The sequence below is a fragment of the Apaloderma vittatum genome, unplaced genomic scaffold, assembly GCF_000703405.1.
Source record: "Apaloderma vittatum isolate BGI_N311 unplaced genomic scaffold, ASM70340v1 scaffold3328, whole genome shotgun sequence".
Taxonomy (NCBI): Eukaryota; Metazoa; Chordata; class Aves; order Trogoniformes; family Trogonidae; genus Apaloderma; species Apaloderma vittatum.
In genome coordinates, this window is record NW_009728879.1 from 28545 (window position 1) to 53058 (window position 24514).

Consider the following 24514-nt stretch of genomic DNA (forward strand, 5'->3'; position numbering starts at 1 on the left):
GTGGTGAGGGGCACCTTATGGATGCGATTCAGCACGTATCAGTTAGACATTTAAACATACAAGGCTGAGAGTTCCCAAAGATGCTCGAGTGCAAAGGTGTATCTTAAGAAGGGAAAGCTCGGTGTGCCTCGCCATTATGTATGTGTTGTTTTGTTTAAGCTTAAGGACTTGTGTTAAGTTATGGAAATGAATATGCAACACAGGCACTGAAGGCTGATAAAATTTAGGGACATTGTTTGTCCATGGCACTTGAAGTAAATTAATGTGCGCAGAAAGTATGTTTTGTTCCGAACCATCTCAGTCTGTTTTTGCGTTTGTTTGGTGTTTGGAGTTTTTCGAAGCAGAGGTTGTCGTCTTTTGTTTGGAAGATACATACTGTCTGGTAACACAGTATTCGTAAATCTTAAGAAGCAAATGCTTGAAAAATAAAAACTTGGTGTCACTGCAGTAAATCATGATTTAAAATTCATCGTTTTTGAATGTTCTTAGTGCAATGTTCTTGTAAGAACATAATCCCTGTTTGCATCCAAGTCTGTTGTGGCCTGTTTGCCGAAGGGTCGACTAGAATTTTTAGTGGGGAAGAGAGATACTGGAATGGCAATTTGAGAAATCTGTTGCTAAGTGGAGCTAATATTCTATTGAACAGAGCAGTTCTTAGTGCTGTTTTCCAGGTTAGTGAGTGAAAGGGCATGTGAAATTGATTTCTCTTTGTATGTCCCTCTGCACCAGTTCTTTAGAAATTACAGGGCATCAGGGAGCATGGTAAATGAGCTACATGATTAAATTTTTAAATCTTACAACAGCTTTGTCCAAAATGAAAATCCCAAAATTTCAAATGATTTCTTTGTTATAGGTTTTCATTAAAATATTGCTTGATTTACATTTGTAAGATTAATGAAAAATGTACTTTTGGGTTGACATTTCATAAAACAAAATTACAGAATGTGTTACCCACAACAGTGTACTTATCGTGGCATTATTACTTTTATTAAATCATTAATCATTTTAATGTTGTGTATTGTGACTCTTTAGGTTTTCTATCTTCAAAGAAAATGTAACAAAACAAATTCACCATTCATTTTTTTCTTTCCTACAGCATTATCTGCATACCAGAGGTACTACAGTTTACAATCTGACTACTGGAAGGTCTGTATATGCTGCTTACTTCTTACTTTTTATAAAATGCATTGTTGTAAATAATTGAATTTCTAAAATAGATTAATTTCAATCTGGGTTTCGAGTATCTATGTGCAGTTAACTTTTTGGCTTATTAATTGGGTTTTGAGGGAAATGTTCACCTATATATACAATTTGTTATAAGTCTAGCTGGAAGTCAATCTTGAAATGGAAGATCAATTAACTTGACACATTTGACATTTTTTTAAGTTATTGTTATCCATTCAGTTTTGTTATCCATTCAGTTTAGGGCTGTCACGCATAGACATTTGGATACGTATGATTATTGAGAGAATCATAACCACTTTGAAAGCTGCTGCGCAGGCATTGGACTTGTACTAGGAAAAATGTTCTCTGGTTGCTTTTTACTTCCAGACATGCTAAATTGTGGAAATGCCTTTCAGTATTTTAGATAATGTACTTATATGAGACAGGAAAAAATTTTGTTAGTATAGCCGTCTTATCTGTAAGGACATGGAGAGGTATCAGGACTTTCAGTGAATAAAATTAAAAATTTCTTAGAGTGATGCTGTCAAAACTAGCACTGCTACACTGTCACATGAAGTGATTGGAAGCTCATGATGGAGGCAGAGGTGCAGGAAAGGCTGTAGCACAGTAGATGTTTGGGTGGTCTTAAGTGGCCGTTTTCCTTAAAAGTGTGCGTAAGCGCAGATTTCAAAGGCATTTATACCACATATATGCTGGCGTTGGAGAAATAACATTTTCTGTGTTCTCAGCATTTCATGGCGACGATAAATACTTGCGGAAAAATCCTGTGACAACTTCTCTTGACTGGGGGGTGGTGGAAAGGGAGAAGGGCAGTTAAATAAAAAGAGTGAACCAAAATAAATGTCCTCTGACATGTGGCAGGAGAGGTCCAGTCAGAGATCCTAGGAAATTTGTTCATACTGTCTTGTAAAGCCCCTGCTCTGGTAGAAGCCGAAGTGCCATTTCTGCACGAGGCCATTTTGGAATTGGAAGGTGTTGTTTTTGGAAATAATTGCCATACTTTAAAATTACAGCAATAATAGCATTCATCTCTTCTTACGTGCTCTTGATGAGTTAAAGATTGCTGTAACAGTGTTGAAATCAATCAATTAATTAAACATCTATTGTAATAGTTTCTGTTGTTTGTACTCTTCCCATGTCAAGCATTCCAGAATAGTTTGTGACCTGAATTATTTTTTTCTGACTTTTGTTTTAATGGCTCATTATTAGAAGAAATGAGAAATACTTAGTAAATGATTTTCCCTGCATAGAGAGTTTATAGTGAAATGTAAATGATTATACATATCTCCATACATAGAGTATTTCAATATAGCTCAGAATATTATCTGCAGTTAAAATAAATGCAAACTCTGTTTTGTCGTTCCATTTAAAGAGCCTGGATGGCAGTAAAATGTGTGATCTGTGCTTGATCTTATTGTTTGTGTGCAATGTGCTGATATTCTAACATGCCTGTTTCTCTCAGGAGTTTTACCATGTAGAGATTATTCCAAACAATTCTAGTTGGAAGCATGAGAGTATTGTTTGGAGCTGACGAGAGAGCATTTTGACTTGTACAAAGAAAAGAAACCACAAAAGCCCAGTAATTTTTCTTCAGGTTGGCCTCAGCTGGGAAGGTTACTCTGCTACTTGATGTCATTGTGAGGTTCCTTATAAACGTGTACTCCAAAATATTTTTATTTCCACAGTAGTTTTGGAGATTTTTCTTAATTTTTATATACAGGAAAAAGGACTGAGAGGGTCCAAAACCATTTTTCATTTTTGCTGAAACTGATTAAAAAAAAAAAAATCACAGTGAATCATATTTCATCTTATTAAGGGACGATGAAGCTAGTCTGGACTTGGCCATGGGAAGTTGCCTACGTTGGGTCTAGAGAAAGATTTTACCATCTCCCTCTGGCCCCTAACAGGGAAGATTTCTTGTTATCTTTAATGCCTTGTAGCTGTAAGAAACTATTTGGTCAAGAATAGTAAGTTTGTGCTATATTTTTGTTTGCCTTTATATGGTGTTTTTTTATAGTTTGTAACTTAACTTTTGTTCTGAGAGATACAGATGACTAGGGGGGGAAGCAGTCGTATTTCCTTATTTTACTGTTTTTTTGTGGTGGTTCTTTTAAGAAATTTTTTTTAAAGTTCTCACAGGGTTAGATGTCACCAATTAAGTTGTTGGAATTTGTGATGGTAAAGAGAGTAAGAGAGAGAACAGTGTGAAGAAGGGGTGGCATTTATGAGCTGTGAGGAGAGCTGTGTGTGAGAGAGCTGAGAAATTGATGGAGAGTGCTGAATCACATGAAGTTTATTATATAAGGCAGGTTTGAAACCAGACAGGAGGAGTGTTATAAACTTAGGCAGCATATCTGAAATTACTTACTGTGATGCAGTGCAAATCTACGTGGTTGAAATAGGTGTCCTGTAGTTCTTCGTTGCACAAATAGAAAATTTCTAGAAGGATTGTGAGAGGTTTTAGGTTTCTTTGGGTATAGTTTGGCCTCCTTTATGTAATATTTTGTAGTCTCTGCTACTTTGGATTTTTACTGTTGTATGGAGTTGAAAATCAAGCATTATTTTCGTGCATTGTTCGTTCTGTGATACTTGTTCTACAATTTATCGTCTTTTTTCCTTTCACAAGGAAATGTATTTTACTTTTTTTTATTCCCATAGATGTTTCTCATGATCTGAATTTCTGACCAGATTGTCTTCTGTTGGAAGTTGGTACATGGGTTGTTCTGCTGGTAATACGGTTAGGAAAAAGAGAAAGAAAAAAGACTTCAAAAAATATATTCTGAATATATGTTACAGTAACAGAAGTGAAGGTGAAAGGTTAGGAAGATGGTATATTTTGCCATTTACCAGATCAGTAGTCTCTCCATTCGGATGACATACTACTTCCTTTCAAAGAAGTAATACATGTACAGATAGTTGTGAAAGAACTGGGTTGCATTATGTTGCATATTTCTAAATAGACCACTTTTTGTAGCAATGCCTTTGGGCACCCCACAGATCAACATAAACATCCTGCAAAATTACTGAGTTTCTGCAATTTTTCTTCTGCACAGGCATTGTGGTGCCTTGACTCTGCATTTAAAAAAAAATACTTGACTTGAAATCTTATGAATATGTCAACTTGGGTAAAAACTGAGATAACAATATAAGATTTCTTGCATTCAAGTAGTTTTCTCAGTGTTTCTTCTTCTTACATGGTTATGCTAAAATAAATCTCCCTTCTGTGCAATGTACTTCATTCTGATTTCTTTTTAAAACTCCTCTGTGTCAACATGTTGAGGGAAGTGAGGAGGACTGTGGGGGATGAACGAATGGGAAGGGCAGTTCAGGAGAGGGAGACAACAGCTAGAACTGCAGTTTGTAGATTTTAATGCTACTGAGAAAAATAAAGACATCAAGTGTTAAGTGTCTGCCATGGTTATCAGTTTTGACATATTCTGAGGAGGCAGGATTAGAAGCTCAGCAAGGAGCAAGATATTCCTGATTTTATCCAAACATGATGGCAGATATCTGGCACCTGGAAAAAGTTATTTTAATCATCTCATGTGGTTATATTTTAATGCAGTTGATCATACTGAACTCGTTTATATAACGTTTGGGTAGGGCTGTCACGCACTGAACTTCCAGTGCATGAGTGAATTGAGTGTGTGTAAGCGTAAAACATCTGGATCTGTTGAATTGACGTGGCTGCCCAGGTCAGGGAACACCTAGAAACCTTCCTGTGCAGACTTGGGCCTGCAAGAGGTTTCAGCGCTCCCTGGAGTGAATCCTGGGAGGGTGTTACAGAAGAACCTCGTTGTCCAGTACTTCGATTAGATCTCCTCTGCTTTGGTGTGTTGCTGCTACTACAGCCCTTATGTGGTTTTATAATCTTGATTAAGGTTTGTTTATGGCCTTTTGTAGGTAGGTGAGTGTTCATAGGAGAACTTGTGTGCTTGTAGTTGTTGCAACACAGAGTTTCAATTAAAACAAACCTTTTGTTAATGGTGTATTAGGCAGCAGCAAGCTCCCATATGCTGATTCTTCGCAGTGTTTCTGTGAGCTGGCAATTATTGACATCTGTGTGGTTGGGGGCTAAATATGTAGCTTTCTAGACCAGATTTTAGTTAAATCCAGGGGATTGTGGACAAATTGTGAGGAGCCTGAGGACAGCACTGCCATTGTACCTTAGTCTGTGTTCATCAAAGATGAGTATCTTGTGTGTTTTCAAGGATTTTTATAAAATCCGTGTGTCATCAGAGTAACAGAGGGTACACATATACTTTAACATTTCTATCTTTATATGAGTTGGAGGATTGCCGGGGCACAGTATATACTAATGCACCTAAGTGAACCTTAGAGTGGTGGAAGATACTGTGAAAATGAGTTACTCCTGTGTCAAGGAAGACTATTTACTGTGGAGAAAAATGCTAGAACTTCAATAGAAGATGCCTTAAAAAGGAAAGAAACCTCAATTTATTCAGTTATGCTCCACTGCAGTATCTCTTCATAGAGAAGTGCTTGGAGTGGATCAGTCAGAAAACTTGAATGTTCCTTGGAATGTTTGAGGAACACTTCATTAGTTATATCCTCAAACGTGAATTCAGAGAGAGACTTCTAGTTGGCTGTTGACTTTGACTGGGAAGTTGCGTGGAATAGAAGTGAATCTGACAGGCATTCTTTATTGTTGTTATGAAAATGGTTCTAATCACCTTTCTGTTTAATAAATATTTAATTTATGTGGTCAGGATGAAAGCATCAAAGGAGTTTAGTAAAATCCAAGGAGGATTTTCAAAGACCTAGTTCTGTGTTCTCAGTGGATTTTAAGAATATCTGAGTGCAGGTACAGACCAAACCAAATTTACATTTGCAAAGCTGTATTGTCGAAAACTGAATGGTCTATTTAAAAAAAAGAAATTGATGGAGGGGAAGTATATCTCAGAGTTGTTGTGCAGCAAGGTAAGATATTGGTCTAGTTCTGGAATGCAACTGTTTTGTACTCTCTGCCTCTTTTTACTGGACATTAGAACTACTGTCTGAGTTCAGACATTTACCTCAGACCTTCGTTATTTGTCACTGTCCTGGTTTGAGAGCACCATTGATTCTTAGAAATTTAATTTTGGCTATATGTTTACAAATAACAGAATTTCCTCTCACCTTTCTCAGTCTTTATGAAACTGAAGGGAAACCAAAGCCATGCAGAAGTGTATATATATATATATAAAAAAACCCCCAATTAAACCCACAAACCTGCTAAAATTCTCTTTAGACATCCCAGGAAAATGCAACTCTGTATATGTGTCCTAGTCATGGAAGAAGGATGTGATCTCAGTTTATGCTGAGTTGTTAGTTTGTTCCAGAAAGGGATTTTATAACGTTTCTTGCTATGTAGACCTAAAATGTAGTTTAGTATCTGATGGATTTTTTTACAATGCTGCTTTATAATTAAGCCTGTGTAGCAGTGTTACTTAGTATTCTCAACGCTAAAACACTTTTATTTAGTAGTAAGGTGGGGTTTTTTTTCCCCCAAAGAACTTTGAGTGACAGTTTTCAGATGTGACCTGTTTCTTGTTTTAATATTTTTATGCAGCTTCTTTTCATCTCTCTACCTTTTCTGTTTTGGTAGGCCACATGTCTTTTCTGGTATGTTTTCTTAATGCTATAAAATAGGAAAACAATTTAAAAAACATTAATGCTTTAATTTTGTATGTTTTGCTCTCTCTCTTTCTCTAGACTGTAACTCTATTTTCCTCTTTTTAAATAGTTGGACAAAAAGCAATTACTAGACATACTGATAACAGCAAATAAGAGAACTTTTTGCACCTTAGAGGATCTGTTATAAGACAGCAATTTTCCACTTCATTGACTCACAACTGTTTTATTTTCTGCAGTAACCTCAAAATAACAAGTAATGTTTTTAGACAGAATTCATCAGAACTTCCATTATTTTTTAATTAGATATAAATGCTTGTTTTAATTGAAACAGTACAGTCCTATTGGATCAGTAGAAATTGCTGGAGCAGACAACTTCCTGAAACAAAAGTTGGAGAAAGCAATGGGATGATTTGCAAACATTGCTTTTTATTCAAACACTTGGAGTTTTGAAACTCTTTTCTTAAGAGAATGGATATCACATATAAGGAAATGGATTTCCCTGTAGAAGTCCTCAGAGAACATAATTGTGAAGTGACACAAAAAGCTGTTGATATAAATTATTTCCGTGTAGCGATGCAGAGCATGTACAGGGAAAGCAGAAAGAAGCAGTCTCTTTGATCACAGGGGACTTAATCAGAGAAGCATTTAGAAGAAATCTTGATCAGGAAAGCAAGTTTCAGAAATCCTCAATGAAGGTGAAATTTGCTGAGATGAAGGGCATGACAGAAGGGATTGGGAGGTACGGTACCTAAAGATGAGTAAGGTGACAATGTGCAATTCAGAATATATTTGCAAAATAAAATCAAAATTATAGGATAGGAATGGAATAAGTAAAAATTTCAGAGAAAGTGGAGAATCAAAGTGAAAAATTAAAACCAGAAATAGAATAAAGATTCAGTGGCTCTGGAAGGCATTGAGAAGGGCAATATTGTTAATATCTTCTGTATGCTCTTCTGTCTGAAAATATAATGGCCATCAGCTCGGCACCTGAGATGCTATACCACCCCTTACTTTTGACTACAACAACAGATTTTTCGATTGCAGTCATTTCGCTAGAAGGATTTTGACAAAGACGTTCTGGTCATACTCTGAGAAGGTATGAAATATCACTGATTCAATACTTACTGTAGACTAAGAGGGAGAGAGAAGTGTAATATTGTTATGTGTTATGCAACAATACATACACATTGGAAGATTGAAAAGAATGTCCTAATTTTTAAATACTGGGGACAGTAAGTCACCATAGTGGAGACAAAAAACATTTTTATGTGGTTTAATGGGATAAGCGTTTTCAGGAGACTGGGCTGTAGAAAACAATCTGCAAATACATTCTGAGTTTAATACAGCATGATAATACAGGACAGCAAGCTATTACATCCAGAAAAAGAAAATAAGAAAAAGGGAGCGAGAAGGTTGAGGAGAGAAAAAAACTCTTAAGATCAAGTGAGACTTAACCAATAATATGAGTAAGAGGAAAATGTGGCTAGAGGAAGAATCATGGGGGCTAGGAAGGCAAGTTGTAGCCCTGTTGAGAATTTCAGTGTAAAGAAAATGAGAGAAGTAAAAACATACTTTAAGGCTAAGACCATATGGCAACAAGGGAGAAAGGTATGTATAGAATAATACAGCAATGGCTTGTGGGAGGTCTAAATAAGACTTTTACCAGCTGTCTCCTCAGCATCAACCTCTGTGTCATAAATTCACCAAGCATGGTGGGAGAGATTAAAAAAAAAATTAAAAAAAAAAATCCAAGCAAGACAGTAAGTGTGCAGGTGAGGAGCCACAGTAATGCTCTCCATCAAGGGCCAGGATGTCTTCCTTTTTGAGGAAGGCAGAGTGTGAAGCATTGAGGATCACTTAGGCAGCTAGGTAAGTAGATCATAAAAGCTCAGTAGGGTTAGGTGTGGCAGAAATAACAGTAATGGAGCTTCAGCTGATAAAAATGAACTTTCTGTCCTGAATTTGCTTGCTGAAGAGTTCATAGCAAGGAGAAGATCGAGCTAAGATGACAAAAACTCCTTTCTTATTAATGAAACAATGAACGTTCTTCAGTGTATGGAGCTGTTACTGCAGCTGGTGATAACAATTTTCTGTCACAATAGAAAGAGTTTTACAGGAAATCAGGAACCAAGGATCTAGCAATTGCAAAAAGTCTTACTGAACTGCTGATGGAAAATATCTGAGGACATATTTTCCATCATATTTATTTTGGAGCGATGCAGTGGATAGGAGTGAGTAGTTCTGTTGGTGAAAACTTTCACTTTGTTCCTAAGATATACTGACAAAACAAAGAAGGCGGAGGGGGAGCAGGTAAAACATCTTCAGAGGTCATTTTATAGAAAAAGCAGTAAAAGACCTACAAAAAAGCCCATAGCCCAGATAGCAATATCTGTTTCTCCAAAGATTTTTAAAGGTTATTAATACATTTAGATCATGAAGTTGTCTCTGCAGTATGTCAAGATGGACAGAAATTGCATGTGAGAAGATTTTCAGAAAGCTAGAAAAGTTGTTGAAAGAAGGAGACCTAAGAGAAATTTGAAGTATGAAGACTGCTAAATTGAAGGGCTAAATTTCTGAATTGTGCACCATATTATCTCTCTTCGGTAGCTTTGGTAATGCTGCAAATGACGTTGTTTCAGAATCCCATAGGTGTGACCATTTAGTGCGATTACTCAGTGATGTTAAAACATGGAGATTCTTAAGTGCAAACTGCTTATGAAGATTAACTGGAATTCTGCCTCTTACGTGTAAAAGAATTATGTGTACACTTCCAAAATATTTCAGAGAAAATTATTAATAAATAAAGGCTCTGGAATGCTGGAAAGGCAATAATTATTGTGTTACCAATAACACCTGGTTATCTGTAAAATACACAAAAAAATAGAGCAAATTAGTAACTGTGTTTTAGTTTCAGAAAAAGGTGTTTAAATATGCTGAAAGTAAATGTTATTTCTTATAAATCAGTAAAGCAGACAAATTTTCCAAAAGCCTATTGTTAAATGAATGCCACCTAGAAAGATAAAGGAGAAAATGTGTTTGTATTTCATGCTGTTAAACACAGGTATTTCTTAAAGGGTAATAAATATTAAGAGTTAGTTTTGAGTTTTGCGCATTCTGGGATTGTGTATGTGTGTCTAAAATTCTGTCTGTCTCTTGGCTAAAACACTGAGAAACAGATACTGTTTTTTGCTGTTGTTAACACAGATGAATTATGTGGCATGTCCAATTTTGTGTACAGTCAAATGGTACAAGGCTATAATAATTAACTCTCTTATTAGAGGATTTATCTAATGAAATTATGACAGGAGGATATGTTCCCTCTTCTTGAAAGGAATCAAGAGTAGATGTAGAATATTCACAAGGATGAGACTGACCAGCTTAATAAATCTTGACGTGTTGCCTTTGACCTTCAAATAAATTTGATAAATGGTCTTTTTTTTAATGTCTCTTTCCATTAACCATCATCATACAGAAATAATAAATCCCTCTCTGTATGTATGAACCATGTACATACTTAGTTCAGGTGTTAGGTGTCTTTAAGGAGCATGTGTGTTGCCATTTGTTTGTAAATACCATGTATTGGCACTAAATGAGAAAAAAGTTATTATTTCAGTGTCTTAATTTCTCATATTTTTTTCACTGTATATTCATTTTTTTAAGCTCCTCATACCTTTTAATCAATGAATTTATAAGAAGTCAAAACTCTGGCAAATCTGTAATATACTCAGAATATTAATGGCAAAAGAAGAGGGAATGTCCTTTCCTTGACTCTCAAAGAGAAGACAAGACAGAATCTCAGAGGAAACTCCCCTTGCACTGAACATGGTATTTGTTTCTAAACAGTCTTCATTACATCTTCTAATGGTGGTGCTTCACCCTGGAAATTCGTCAGGAATGCTCTTCTTTTCCTGCTGTATGCACGATCTCTTCCTAGAAGTCCAGATACCCTCGGTGGAACTAACATCAGTATTGTTGGAAAAAGTCTCTTCAGAAAAGCTTTTTATGCATGTTGAATTCTCCTATCTAAGAAATTGCCTTCGTGCAGAATGAAAAACTGTCATCCTTCAACTACTAGTACTTAGAATAATAGCATGCTTCTTTTCGTCAGTGATGAGAATGTAGGATGCTGAAATATGAGACGTGCTGAAATGTGGTGGTGGAGAAACTCATCGTTTTGGATTGTTCAGAGAGAGATGTATTTAGCTGAGTAGAACAATTCTGACTTGAACAGAGGACACACCTTCAGTAGACAAAAATGTTATTTGAATTTTGATAGTATTGAATGACCACGTTTCTTTTTCTAAAGATACACAACCATTGACAATGCACAATGCTTGCTTTTTCAAAAGTGTTCTGTTTGCAAAAACCACAGAAATGGTACATGTACTCCATACTTCATATATATAATTGCTTTCTCAGTGTATGGAAAAGGTTATAAGAGAAGATACTACCCCATTTTTCTTCTTTGTAGATTCTTGTTTGATCATAAGCTATAAGTAGATACTGTGTCTCATTAATGAGAGACATTTCTTTCCTTCAGAAATAAATCTTTCACATTTTAAGGTTCTGTCTTTAAAAAAATGAAATATTTGCTTAGTCTTGGAAACAAAAATTTGGTTTATTTTGCGAATTTTGAGGTTTTGAGTTTGTTCTCCAGAACAGATAGTTCATTTCTAGTTTTTTTTAATACTCTTTCAAGCGTATACCTAATTATTCTGCTGCATCTTTTCCTCCTTTTCCCAGGGATACAGATTCAGTCTTTGCCATGTGGAGGGAGTGGGTGGGGACAAAGTGGTTGAAGTGTGAGTGGATCTAGTACAAATAGATGGAGAAGGTAGCAGGTGGCAGGATGAGGAGACAGAGCTTCGTGTCTCTTGAAGACCTTGCAAGTAGCTTGTGTGAGGCTAATAAGCCTATGCCTTGAAGAAAGGGAAAATAATTTAAAATGATTTTAGTGTTTGAACATGATTGTTCTCTGCTGTGTGAAGCACCCTTACAAAGGTGTGAATATTTGGAGGAGAACTAGAAATCTGTTCTGCTTTTTGTGTTTACTTACATGAAGGTGTAGGAAGAAGTAATCTCTGTTTGCTTGCCCTCATGGAGCGCATCAAGTGAGCCAAGTGCCAAAATCACTGCCCTCCTCGAATGGAACACTAGATACAGAAAAAATACTGGAGATTCAAATGATGAAGCATACTAACAGCAAAGAAACAAAACCTTTGAGTTTAAATAATTTCAAGCAAGGGTATTTGTGAATGTGTACTGAGAAAGTCTTACAGCTACCTGGAAAACCTGTAGCCAATTATCTGTTCCTAGCTTATAGTAAGCACATAAGAATTTACCAGCGTCAGATGAACCTGGGAAAATACTGGCTTGTCACCCTCACCCACTTCTCTGAGCTGCTGTATTAAAACTATTTAGCACTAATTCCTAAGTCCCTCATCAAGCAGTATCTTTGCTTGGTACAAATTATTGCTCCCAACTTCTGAGGGATAATTCAGAACTCATAACTTCTATTCATCATGCTCTGTCTTTTTTTCTCATCTCATTTGCTAGAGGAATGGGAATTGCAACACCAGTTTTCTGAGAAATCACAGTCAGGGATCTTTGACTGTATTTTCTTCTTTAAGAAGTCTAGTCTTTGTTCTGCAAGGCCAAAAAGTTTCTCATTTAAAATTTACGTGGTATTACCAGCCAAAATAAATGTAGCTATTTTTTTATGATTTCCTCATTCAGTCTTTCTCTCTAGATTAGGTTTTTACTTAGGATTTTTTGGTTTTTATTGCAGACATTATTTCAGCCTCTTCTTTCTGAATTCTCAGGGTCATCAGAGGAACAGCAATAAAACTGTACTACCAGACATCATAACTACACTGATATACTGTCTAATAGGCTTTCAAAAAGTATTTCAGGTACTGATTTTCTCTCCTCCCAAAGAGGATTGGGATCTATTTCATGCATTTACCTATCAAACTCTGATTCTTGGGATCAAACACAGATCTGTTCCTAGCTGTCTTGATGATGTAATCAGAACTTTTCAGCTTTTTCTGAAAACAAGTAAGCTGAAAAATTTTATACCAGTACTCATACAAACTGTAGAAGGAATTGTTCAAACAGGATCCAGTAAGGGCAGTTAGCTTGAACCATACCCTGATTATCATTCTGAGTGACTGTTTTCATTGTAGCTAAGGAATGAAAACCCGTAGTGATGACAGAGAAGGGGGAGTCTCTTTAAGAAAGACTAGTGCTTGTAATGGTGTGTTCTTTTCTGTTGTCAACTGCTGCAGGAAATCCATGCTTGCTGCATCTTCCACAGTTTCTCATATTACTGATTGTATGGAAAATTTCATCAATTTTGCAGAATACTTCGGACTTATAATGTTTAATGGCTTCAAATGCAATTGGACAAATTCTGGGAAGAAAAACCCATTAAGAGCAATTAAGTATGAAGACATTTTGTCTGGCTTTAGAAACCTCTGAACCACAAATCACTGAAGGTTGGGAGGGTACTCTAGGGAAGGTGAAGGCTTAAAATAATGCTGAAAAGGTAAATGAAGTTATTCTTAGCAGTCACTTCAGTAGCAACATCTTGGAAGTTAAATGTTACTGCCTACTCCTCTAGAGTAGAGTCACCTACTCTGAGTTACGTCTTTGCCTTTTGAAAAGGAAGGGTATTTTTTTGATCATCATCATGCACTCATTGGGTCTTGCCTAGAGCAGACTTATGCTGTGGAACTATACAACAATTTCTGTACACTTTATCCTGTTCCCTTTCTCTCTGAAATCCTTAAAAATATTATAACATAAATGAGGTCATCCATCTAGTTCATAATGGAACATTAGAATCCTGTCTCAATTCTGTTTCTGATCTCATAATCTAGGCAAACAGAGACCTGTATCTGTCTGAAACTTGTAAATAAATTCTGAAGAAAAGCTTGTCTTGAAGGTACATCCACTTCACTTGGACAATATGTCTTTCAGAGGAATGTCAGCCTTTTTCATTCCCAAACTTTCTTCCCTGTGCATTAATGTCAAATGAATTCCTTGTGAGTCTCTTCTCGGTCATGGTGGCTGTAACATTGACTTTTATAGAAAGAGAACATGCTCCTTGCTGGTAAATTTTTCTGACCTGACTTTTGAGTAAAGGGAAAACTAAAGCAAACAGATGTTGAATGTCTCTGCGGAGTTCAAGACAAATACACAAGAGTGATGCCACAGGAAAGCACATGGTCTTAAACTGAAAATGATTATGAGGTGCTGCCTTGGAAAAATAATAGAAAATAAAAATGACTCTAAAGGAATGCAGTTGATAATTTGGCTTTTTTAAAATGCCAGTGTTCATTGGTTTTGCTGATTCTGGTATTTCACGTAGACATGTAACTCCAAATTCACGTGGCATCCTTCTGTGTTCCTATTAACTAACCTCTCTAAACCTTGATTTTTATCTTTTCCTGGGATTCTAGTTTTAGTTATATATTTTTAGTCTTAAAGCCTGTACATACAAACTGGGAGATGTTGTATGTGTCTTGAGATGTTTTGGTGATTGAAGTTCAGGTAAGTACCGGGGGTAAGACTTTGATACTTGGCTGGAACAGAGTGAATCACTGAGGTATTGGAGCACTGCCTTGAGGCACTGCTCCTTTCCATGCTAACGCATCTGTTCCAACTGTGAAAAGAAAATGGTCGACAGTTTTATAATTATTGAGAAGAATGTGATCTGCCATGTCAAGAAAGGATGACTTTCTCATAAGTGGAACAAAGTTTTCTGTCTCTGTGCTGTGTCACTTGAGTGTGAGATGAAGAGCAATTTGTTGTTCTGGGTTATCAAACCGATCTAAATCCTGAAGTGTTCCTCTTCTCCTGAGTCGCTTTCATAGACTTTACTTTTAGAAAGAGAGAATGAAAGGCCATCTGTAAGAATGTCATAAAACGTGCATCTAAGAAAGCCAAATTACTTAAAATTCGTGGTATAGAAACTAGCACTTCATTTAAATGCAAGTAAATAAAGTTGGATTTTCTATTTCAATCTTCTTGTCCCATGCATATTACACAGATAGCAGAGTTCTCTAGAGGTTTGGGGAGGGTTGTAACAGGTTGTTGGCCTGAGGATTCTCTTTGTTTTACTGAAGGTGATCTGAATTTTAGATCAGAAAAGTATTTATTGGAGGCTAGTCACACAGTGAAAGCACTAAACAGGTTTAAAAATGGAGAGAATTCATTCTGTGAAATCTTAAGAGTAATTAAGAAATATAACATATCTCTCAGTTGGTACAAAATCAGATATCTAATTACCACATTAAACCATAGCCTGGACTTCCTAAAGCACGTCCTAAAGTGGATGTGCTTGTGTTTAAGGAAAAGATCAAATGTAATGTCAAAAACATGTTAAAAAGAGGAAGGTATTCCACAATACTTGATATTCTGAATACTTCCACAAGGCATCAAGCACTAATTAGACCTTCCAGAAGATGAGTTCATTTTCTCTCCTTCTCCCTGACATAGATTGCAAAGAGACCTTTTTGGGTTCCTTGCCTGTCATATTCCATATCTGTCAGAGCAGGACTTTAACAGCTATGGCCTATCTCCCAAGGAGATGGTTTGGGGTTTTTTTGTGTTGTGGTTTTTTTTTTTTTCCCCTCCCAATGTTGAGAGTTCTTCCTGGCAGACCGAGTATGTAAGTACCCTTAATTAATCGAAATTATCTCATCATGTTAGTATTAATTCTGCTATACCATTGAGAAGCAGATTTCTCCTCTGTTTAAACAAAGTAATGTAAAAAATATTGATAATTTTGAGATAGGATATTTATGGTTGCCTATTTTGAGATCTGCTAGGTGACTGCAAGGCCATGATCACAGGTTTATGAAGCTGCCCATATAATTTTCTTCACGCTTTAGAACTCTCTTTGTCTTTCTGTGGATGTAATTAATTTCATTTTTGATATCTTCAATTAAAGAATGAATCTGGTAATGGAAGTTCCCTTGCAATAGATAACTGGACAATGTGTAAGGAAGCGCTAAAGTGTTTTTTGAAAATGTTACTTTAAGTAAGAAGGGTAGTGAGATTGACATTAGAGTGAAGAGGCTTCACACATTCAGCAAAGATGGAAAGTAGCATACAGGATAGGAGTTTAAGCAGTCCTAATAGAAAATTGTTAATTGTGTGTGTGGGGAAGGGGAACATATTTGATCTAGGAAAACAGATCTAAATTGATGTACATTAGATGGTGTCATATGGAAGAGTTACAAATGTGGAATTGGTATTAAATATTTTTAATGATTGTAGTGATTGGAAGTGAAGGTGAATATTGATATTCTAAAATAGAAGATAAATTTTGTATGTTGAATGGTAGAAATTTAGAAGTACAAAAAAGTTTATGGAGAGTTAAGATAGCAGGTAGAATTTAATATGGTATGTTGAGATTTTTAAATTAGTGTATTTGAAGCTATTTGTATCCACCGACTTATGTATGCCTAGCTGATGGTGTTCAGGAAACAGACCCGAGTGTCAGGAAGAGTAGAGAGTATGAAGAAAATGTTAGAAGCTGAAACAATGTTTAGTTTAATGAAGAACAATATAGAAGCTTATACTGGAAAGCATGCTCTTATTTAAAAGGTAAATATAGTTCAACTTGGCATTTTGCTAGAATCTAGTCATCCTCTTCTCCAATGCAGAACAGCAGAATGAAATTTCAGGTCAATGATAAAAGCATATCCAAGAACGTTGGCAGAGACAGACAAGGAAGGAGGGTGAATCAACATGTGCCATCTATACGGGGTAGAACGGGATTCTGCTGACTTTTTGTATAAGAGTAAGAGGGTATCCACTCACACCAAGAAGCAGCAATTATAATGCGAAATTAATTTGTGAAACTCGACTTAGGAAGGTATCTTTAAATAAGAGCTCCCTAGAGTCTTGCAAAACGATGTCAAATTAACAGAGGAGGAGAAAATCCCCGTACTGTGGCATTGGGTAATTGGCCATCTTCTGTCCTCTCTTCCCTCTTCCTTCAGGCTATCACCTAAACTGCATAAGCAATGGAGTTTAGGAATAAACTGCCCCAGAGGAAAAGCTTTTAAAACTGCCAACTTTGAGAGGTTTCTAAAAACTTTTTCCTTTTAGGATAAGTTAATAGTCAGAACTGAGAAGAGACAAGTGGATTTAAAAATGTTCAGGTTCCCAATTCAGGAGAGTTGTGACATTTCCGTTTACAGTTTTTCAGATCTGATTTTTCAGAAGTTAAGCCATTGACAGAAGTAATTAAGTATCATCAGGTACGGCAGCAGTGATGTAATGGTAAGAAGAGGGATTAGCTGAGCTCTGGAGTAGATGAAGAAAGGGCTAAGTAGAACAGCACGGAATTAGCATAGAAGAGATTGTGGAGGGTGAAAGAAGTGTCCTATCATTTGGCTTGGCTGTATTTTTTTTTCTTTGTTTTGCCTTTAGAAATTGAGGGCTTTTAAACTCCCTAATATATATATTCACAGAGTGGGCTGAAAAATTACTTATATACGGTCTTCTGTTAGGGAATGATGGTTTGATGGAATGGAAAGATTCTGTGGGGATGGTTGGTGGGCTGCCCAGCTGCTTTGCTTTGCTTTTGGCTTCTGGCCATCTTGTCTGCTCCCCCAGCTGCCTGTCATGTGGGCCTGCTGCCTTGACTGTTGTATCCTTTTTTAAGTATTTGTACATTCCAACGAATAAAACAGCAAATCACCAGTTAGTAGTGATTACTACCAAAGCAACTGCAGTCTTAATTGGAAAATCATTTTCGGTAATAATTGATTGATATCTAACTAGCAACCATTAATCAATGATCTTGCATTTTGATATTTAAAACCGTTAAGCCTTAAAAAAATTAACCATTCTTATTTTAATATTAAATATATTTATAACAATATATTATGTAGACCTCTACATATGCTAACCAGTAACACTTTCCATTTCCAGATGTTATTGACTAATGTAAAAATCAAGTCAAAACTGAAGCAAACAGTGAGGTTTTTTTTTCTTAAAGCTGATACTCTGAATTTTGTGCCAAGTGTGGTATTTTGTTTGGTTTGTAGTTTACAGAACAAATTGGTTTTATGCTAGAGCTAATGAAGCCTGGGTAATGATGGGCTGGTGTCTGTTCTTTCACACCTCCTGTCCTTCCTTCTCCCACTTCTCTTTGTAAGCACACGTGGACTGGAATTCCTCTCGTTTTCCTAGTGGAGCATCCTGAATGACATCTTGTTTCCTATGACATCTCTGAGCAGTAAAAGCATATGCTTGACTTAAATCTGTGCTAATGGGCTAAGTGTCTCTTCCCAAAGAGGGGAAAGTAATTAAACTTTTATCTGCTCTCTGAAAGTAGGTCTTGGTTTGGGGGCATTTTTCTCTATCCAGCAGATATTTTCAGTGGTGTTCCTCAAGTTTTTCGTCTTTTAAGATGTGTTGCATTCTTAGAGAACTTGGATAAAAATTCAACTTAAAATTTTCTGTTAAGGAGAATTTCACATTCAACTTGGTATATAGCTGCTGCCCAGCACAACGTGGCTTAAGATTCAAGGGAAGAATCACAGACAGTTTTATTACTTAATTTTTGTGGTAGTTTTCCTTTGATTTACTGGTATGCTTGTGTATATTTGAATCACTCTGTAGTCATTTGTACCTTAATATATTCGGCTTGCCCACTTCCATTTTATGTGGAGTGTCTCAGGTAAAGCAGCTGTATAATTAATGATATTCAGGCTTTTTTCCAACATAGTGATTCTCCAGCAGTGAGAAACTGACAGCGAAATAATGGGGCTACTTGTAAACTCAGTGGGATTCCTATCTTTGCTGGAAAGAGTTGGAAAAATGGTGAATCAAGAATGTGGAATTCCCTACTAGTAGTTCTGTTTTGTAAAATATTTTGAAGATGATGGGTATAAATAGCGCTGATCATTTGTCATATAAAAGGGAATAAAATGTTTCAATGAGCTGTCTAAATGTCATCTATCAAAAAAGATGTTTCATTAATGTTTGTGTGTGTACATGAACAGACATCAATTTCTGTACTTCGAAAACATTTGTGAGGAAATGTAATAATTTTTTTTCTATCTAGCTGGGAGAAGAGAAAGGCTGACTCCTTTAATAGGTACAAAGTAAATACAGTAGTTGCCAAAGAAAAACAGAGACTGAGAATGAGGCTACTCTATGTTTAATTTGCTGATACTAATCGATACTGGGGCTCTACCTGAAGGGCATGGACAAGATAAGAAAGTGCCTCCATGACAGCAGTGTGGGGGAATCTCTTTATCTTTTTTTGGACATAGCAGAAATGCGTGCCTCTCTGAAGTGCTTGTACACAAGTGGATGTGGCAGGGGGGAAACGGGAGAAGTTGGAGGTCCACACGCAGTTGCAGAGCTGGCATCTCACTGGGATCACAGAGGTGCAGCGCAGTAGCTCGGGCAACTGTAGAGCTGCTGTGGGTGGACACAGGCTGTTTAGGAAGGACAGGTGAGGAAGGTGAGGAGAGGGAGAAGCATTTGTGGAAGAGCAGCTAGAATGCATAGAGCCCTGCTCTTGGACAGTTGAGAAGCCAGCTGAGAGATTATGGGTCAGGATTTAGTAGATGACCAATGTGGGTGATGTTGTGGGGATTATCTGCTACACACCACCTGGTCAGAGAAGTAGTAGGTGAAGCTTGCTTCCAACAACCAGAAGCAGCATTGCTTTTGTGGACACTGGTCCTAATAGTAGGGTTAGCCATCCTGATATTTGCTGGCAGGGCAATGCAACAGTGTACAAACAGTCCAGGATGTTTCTGAAGTATATTGGTTACAGGTTCCTGACACAATTGAGCCAAGAAGGTGAGAAAGTCTGCTCATCTTAAGCTTGCAAAAGTGGAAGAACTGGTTGTGAGAGTGAAGGTTGAGGGCAACATTTGTGGCAGGGACTGTGAAATGATGAAGTCCAGGATCCTGAGACAAAGTAACAGGGCAAATACTAGAAACAAAACTGGACTTCGCAGAGGAGACCTTGGTCTGCTCAGGGATCAACTTGGAAGAATCCTATGGACGTGGGCCTGGAGAGAAGAGGGGTCTATGAGAGCTTGTTAATTTTCAAGAATAACTTTCTTGGACCTCAAGAACAGTCCATCCTGACTTGCAGGAAGTTAGATGAAAAGGAAAGCAGCCCTGCATGGATGAACAAGATGCTCATAACAAAACTCGGGCATAAAATAGAAGCATACAAGAGATAGAAGCAAGGATAGTGAAGACGGTGCCTAGTGAAAAAAGGAAAGACAGCAGGCACACATTGAAAACTAAAAATTCCACTGAAACACAGGAATTTATATTTTTATTTATTTTTGATTGAGAAGGTGATTGAACACTGAAAGAGGTTGCCAAGAAAGTTTACAGAGCCTCTATCCTTGTAAGCAGTCAAAACCCAACTGGACACTGGCAGTATCGTACTGAGACCATTCCCTGAGCAGAGAGGTAGGCTAAAGGATCTCCAGAGAGGTAATTTCCATTTTTTAGTGCAACCCTTGGGCAAATTGGTTTAGTTACAAAGCCTCCAATCTGAAATACAGCTATTTGGGGTCAGGAGGTACTTCTTGTTGGTTTTTTTGTTTTTTTGGTTTTTTGTTTTTTAAAATCAGGTATCATACAGAATAAGAAAAACTTGGTGCTTGTTAACTGTGTTCAGGGTTTATGTAGGGAGAGTGTTAAATTTGGTTTGATGAATCATCTCTATTATATAGCTTCCAAGGTGAATGCAATCTTTATGTTGCAAAATAGTTTCGCTCACTTGATTTGTTTCAGAAAAAATATTTTCTGTTAAAATTCTTGAATTATTGAAAATTTTGTAACAAGTGGAAAATAAGGATGTTTACAGCAAATGAAATTTTTTAATCTTCAGCAGAAAGCACATAAGTTGGATACACATAGCAACAATTACTCTTCAGAGTTTTGCTTTGTTATTTGTTCTTACAACAGATTTGAGGAGATCCACTAGTTGATGAGTATTCCATTTTGCCAAGGACCTACATTTTCATATAGATAAAGGAATACCCATTTTACAAAACTGCTTATATATGCATCATTAATGAAGAGCTTTTGAGTTATTTACTGTTGCTTTATTATTTTGTCTTTCATATGAAAGCGCCTCCCTACAAAGTGACTGTGGCCCAGTGTATTATTCAAGGGGTTTATTAATGTACCTTGAAGTAGTTACAGTATGTGGCTTTTGATATTTCACTAGTAGGCTTGTCTTGATGGTACGCAGTCCTTTCCCTGTCTGACAAAAAGCATTTTACTGATGGTACTGGAAAGCTGCTTGATGGGCAGTGGTGGAACTGGGTTCCCTCTTGAGCTTGTTTAAGCAGGTTTTGCCGTATGTCTGTTGGTCTGTGAGTGAATGCGGTGGGGCAACAGCATCTGCAGTTGGAAGAGCAGCGTCAGTCGGAGGAGAGCTGCAGGGAATAGGGAACTGCAGCGCTTGTGCGGAGTTGCAAAGGCTGCGAACAAATGTGCTATCTTTCCTAAAAAGATGAAAAGGAAGCAGGATGAGGAGGAGAGTGTAGTAATTACAAACATAGGTGCCACTTACAAGAGAAGGAAAAGAAAAAGGTTTTCTTTTTTTTTTTTTTTTTTACATTGTGGGTGGTGTGGGTTTTCTGTTTGGTTGACTTTTATTTGTTTTGTTTTGTTTTGTGGCTTCACCTTTTTAATAACTTTTCTGTGAAAGGAAAGAAGAGGGAAGTATTTTTTATAAACTGAGAAAGATGACATATTAGCTGTTTTTATTCTACCAGTTGTAGGTGTATTTTGGCAATACTTACTTTTTCTGAAAAGATTAACTTCTAAAAACAAGAAGAAACTACTTTGTAGTTATTTACCAAGTTGTTACATTAATTAATCTATTACATGTGCCAGAATGTACTTGTCACAAAAATGATGACTTTTATATATTAATTGCTTTCACACAGCTGCTGGGATACAGGCACACACCCAGTAACAATTTTTCTACTATTGTGATTATTGCTCAAGAAGTAGGGTCATGCAAGTGTGTTATATATAGCTGTATTTTACAGATCCTATATAAATCGAATGATTTTTCAGGTAATATATAAAACTTCCTGAATACCCTGAAGAAGCCAAACCTAACAATATTAATTTGTAATACACCCCTCACAGGCAACTTAATATTTTCGCAAATGTTGGGAGTATGTAGAACATATAGATAGACAGTTCCTTTTCCGTTTGTATAAATCTAAACAAATTTTGTTCGAATCCTCCCCTCTTTCTCCTGAACACTTACCATCTTTCTGACTGGAACTGCTTGAGCTTATCAGCTCCCAAAGGCATATAGCTGTTTATACACAAGAGCCTGAGTGGGATTTTTTATGTGGTACACATTCTCCAGGGAACTGTTATTATATATTGAGTAGTGTCAGGAGGAAGTATTAGACACCAAAGTGTCAAAACTTCATCTTTCTTCTTTTTTTTTTCAGTAAAGAAACAAACAAATTCACACGTTTGAACACACTGTTCTTTTGCCTCAGACAGGTGGCTGAGAGACCCCGTGACCACAGGATGTGACATAAATTGTAAAACTTTTTCCAGGCTAGGTTTTGTGAAGAGCAGTGGCCCCCTGCCCACATGTGTCTGCTGCAGCCTGGTTTGACATGGGCCAGGCTCTAGGTTCTGCTATAACTTGGGCAGCTGTGGAAGAGGTGTTCAGAGTCCTGCTGGAAGCAATTTTAATATGTCTTCAAAGAATTTTGATGCCTGGCGGTAGTAAGCAAATGAAAAACAGTTGCTGGTCTCACAAGGGTACTGAATTTCATCTTTTTTCCGTAGGTCTCCTTCAGACCTCCACCAGCCAATTGCATGGAGGCTTTGCCTCCTGTTTTGTTTTCATTATTTCATAGTATGGTGGGATACACTCTGATTTCTGTCTAAACATTGATCAACTTTTTAACGAAATAAAGGGATTATTTTACCCACGTCTGGCCCTGTCCCTTAGAGTCATAAATAAGAAATAGTGTATTTGCTTATTAATCTCGCTGGTTAAGGACCTGCATGGAGAAGGCTGACAGGCAGGCTGCAATGTTATTTCACATTTTTATCCATCATTTACTGACCCATATAAGTTAATTTCTCTCATGTCAAACATTTATATGTGGCTTAGGAGGTAATAAAGTCTTGCTTTCTTTTTCTTTTTTTTTTTAACTTAGGTTACCTGTTTTAATCTTTTGTCTAGGATTTCACTCAGTTTGAGAAGTGGTTGTAGGCTTCATATGCACGTTGTTGGTAGCAGCATAGGCTTAATGAGCTTTTACTTTTGCTTACATTCCAGTCTCTCACTTGTGCTAATGCAGTTGTTTATGGGCGAGGTACACAGTGAACTTGGCTGGGAAACTGATCCAGTTAAAATAATCCTTTTTTTATCTGGATATTAATAACTCGAATCAGTTCTGGCACCCAGTTGTCTGTAGTACTCTACAAATGATTGTATCAGCAAAAACGAGGGGCAATGTTAGGGAATGTTTCTGAATCAGCAAGGCTACGAAACCCTGGCAAGAACTATTCCTTTTAATTTTTAAGTTGCAAGGTCCCAGGTGGATGCTGTCCTGAGTTTGCTTTGACTCTTGAGCATCTTCTGTTCTCCAGCTATCTGCAAGTGCCTGCCGGACAGATACTCATTTGCAAGCGTAACTTCGTCATGTATACCCATGTTTACAAAACACAAATTTGGAGTCAATACCAAGGTCCCCAACTGCTTGTGGGAGATAAGCATGTTACTGGTGAAAATTATCTGGACCCCAATGTGGTAAGCTGTACATTTCTAGAGTCAGTCTAAGAAGACTGTCTGTAAGTCTCAGTGAGCGTGGCCCCTTGTTACACAGGACGTATGCATTTTTCTGACCCTGTTTCTACAGCTGAAGTGTAGCTGTGATGGTCTAGTCTGTGTCTTTCCATCAGAAGCAGTGGCTGCATGCTTGAAGACGGAGGAAAAGGTTTTGTTGTGAACTTGGCCTGAAATGGCTGGAGAACAGAGCATGTGAAATGTTGGGGATCTGTTTCCATCTGCTGCTTCAAAGAGACTATAAACCAGTTAACTGGATTAGGACAGAAGGTCTGGGAGTTGGATGGTGTTGTCCTCACTGGCTATTTTTTTTTCCCCACTTGATCGCTTAAAATGAACAAGACCAAAAAGTCTTCAGCATGATTGTTTGCGACAGTTACATAGAAAGGTACATACATAAAAATTTTTGCCTTTTAGTTACCCATCAATACAATACTGTGACTTACACATTTTGTAAAATACAGTTGAAATGTTGCTCAGCATTGAGCAGTGCCTGTAAGTAGCAGAATACAAAATGTAAACTTGACAACATTCTTAAATTGCATAAGCATGTAAAATGGAAAGAAGTATTTGAGCCATCTAGTGGTTGTTCTAAAATATTTTAATATTTTGTCATACTTTGTAGTAAAGATAAGTGACGTTAGCTTGCAAATAGCATTTCTGGCTTGTCTGCTTTTTAACAGCAAGGCTCTAGAGTGAAAAAATCCAGGCACTCAACTTCAAATTTGAAGTACAGTCTGTTTCTGTTTGCGCCTTTTTCCAATTTACTGCATATCGTGAAAAAAAGAGAGATATGATAACATAAAAATTACATTAGAAGGTAGTAACCAAAGAATGAGTTTTGTTAGCATG

At 37.0% G+C, this 24514-nt stretch overlaps 1 protein-coding gene across 1 annotated transcript in view; it reads left to right on the forward strand.

Moving 5' to 3' along the window:
• The window catches only part of KDM6A (lysine (K)-specific demethylase 6A), an 82572-nt gene that overhangs the window by 11361 nt on the left and 46697 nt on the right, over window positions 1-24514 (forward strand). Inside the window, exon 2 of the mRNA XM_009874232.1 lies at window positions 1097-1146. The gene's annotated coding sequence lies outside the window, so the exon portion shown is untranslated. The remainder of the gene's footprint in view (window positions 1-1096; window positions 1147-24514) is intronic.